Below are 2,355 nucleotides of genomic sequence, written 5' to 3'. Positions count from 1 at the left end.
GAGAGAGAGAGAGAGAGAGAGAGAGAGAGAGAGAGAGAGAGAGAGAGAGAGAGAGAGAAATTAGTAAGATATTGCGAAAGTACTTTGCCCATTAATTTAAGTGCATTGTAGCTAATTGTGTGCTATTTATGTGATTTTGTGGTAGAGCACTGAAATCAGAGTTTTAGTCTCAGTGGATCGAGCTTTTAAATCTGCCCAGGTTCCGAAATCAGGTTTTTTTAAATTAATCCTCCGAAAACAATTTCAATAAATCGGCGTTCCGCATAACGATGAGAGTTATAGAAAATTGCACCGCGTGAGAGAGAGAAAAAGAGAGAATGAAACGTACTTTGATCCTGTAATTGTCCATCAGGATCGAGCGCATCGCGGCAAAACTCTCTCTGACGATTTTGTCGATTAATTATCAAATTGAAAAGAGAAAGAAAAAAATACAATAGCAACGTTTCGTTGGCGTATCAGGATAAGCTGTGATTACATAAAAAAAAAAAAAAGTACGAAGAAAACAACCGGAGCAAGAGAAGGACGCAACAGGATGTGTATTCCTAGAAAGTCTGATTTTGTAAACTATTCTACGAGGAAAACACTTGTGTATTTTATATATATATATATATATACACACACACACACATATATATATATATATATGATATGCGATATATATGATATGATATATGATATGATCTATGACGTTTGTTTATTACTATGTAAAGTGACAGATTTCGAAATTAAACATTAATTACTGTTAATCGCTGTGTTTTGAATTTACTCTTTTCTTTCTGTTTAAGCCTAGACTTTTGGCTTATACTCACCACTATTGTCTCAGAAACAAGAAAACAAAAATTCTTGCAATATTTTTAAATAGAAGATTTTTTTCAATGAAAATTTAGCAATCAATAGAATAGACTTATATAAAATATATACCAAAAACTATTTTTTATATCTTTATTTTAAAGAGGAATTAAGTCATTCAATTTTTACAATAAGAATCTTATCTTGTATTTGTACCGTACATATGAATATACAATTGATAGGAAAACAAAACCCATAAGCAATAAATTATTTACTTCGGCATAGCGAAATAAGCATGTAAAATCTGCCCCGCGCATCAATCAAGTTCAAATTGATGTCACTAGTTGTAACTCCTAAGATGTAAAACTTCCCCAAATATTAGCCTTGAAATTGCATTTTTTTTAGGCGTTATGGAGAGGGAAAGCGAAATAAAAAAAGTAGTTTTTTCCGGAAACGACTGTACTGATTTTAATGAAAAAAATATATGTTGTAAACATCGTTTAGAAAAGTTGAAAAAAAATTTTGAAATTTTTACGATGAAAAAAAAACATTAAAAAAATTTTCGAATTTTTAATGAATTTTTTTGGTGATATTTCTGAGTGACATCTTTTGTACTTCATGAAAATAATCTGTGGATTCTATACTTTAATATATATTATTTTTAAATCGATCGGAGTGGTTAAAAAACAATTATTCGCGTAACGCCATGCCGATTGAGTACCGCGGCACAGTATAAGTAAGTACAGTAGTTTCACTCCGTGTCGGTACCTTTGATCTATGCATGGTATAATAAGTAAGGTATAGCAATACGCATTTTGGGGAAGGGGCGGCCAATCAGAAATCCCGGGTTTTGAAGGAGGGAATTTAAAATTGTTAACATGTCTAGTCGGTGAAAAGAAATAAATTTCTTAAAAGATGAAATGTAAAATTATAAATATTATAATTTATTAAATAAAGGTTTTGACAAGTATAAAATTATTAAGTTTAGTCAAATTCTGAAAAAAACCATTGGAGGAAAATTGGAATATTCCATTAATAGAAGATAACGGTAGAAATAAATAAGTACGTTCAGTAGAAATATGGATCGAATGTTGGGATCATATTTCATTTTGATCAATCATTGAAATTTGGTCAAATCATAATCAAATAGTAATGAAAGTCTTTACGCAAATGCAATTTAGTATCGAACAATGAATTTTATAACCTCTTTATTCGGTAACAGTTGTACTGTATTTATGCAATTAAGTTCCTGAAAATTTTTTCTTCCACAGATTGATTGCATCTAGTCGAGTAGAAAATAGTTGTAAGTGATTTGTAGTGTCGTTAAAGAACTTTTAATAAAATAGATCTTCATTCAAATAAAAATATAAAATCATTAATGTAAGTCGATCATTAATGTAAATTAATTTCTTTCAAGAATACGAAACCACTTATCTTGCGACACTATCTTCGTACTTCCTCAAAATTAGGTTATCTTTCACGTCGGGATTTGTTTATATTTTTGCCTTCCCCACTTTGACGTATAAGTCGCAAAACCCGGAACATCCTATTGGTCGTCTACTGCGC

Source organism: Cyphomyrmex costatus, unplaced genomic scaffold (genome assembly GCF_001594065.2).
Source record: "Cyphomyrmex costatus isolate MS0001 unplaced genomic scaffold, Ccosl1.0 scaffold718, whole genome shotgun sequence".
Classification (NCBI taxonomy): Eukaryota; Metazoa; Arthropoda; class Insecta; order Hymenoptera; family Formicidae; genus Cyphomyrmex; species Cyphomyrmex costatus.
Note: the sequence above shows the minus strand (reverse complement) of the source record.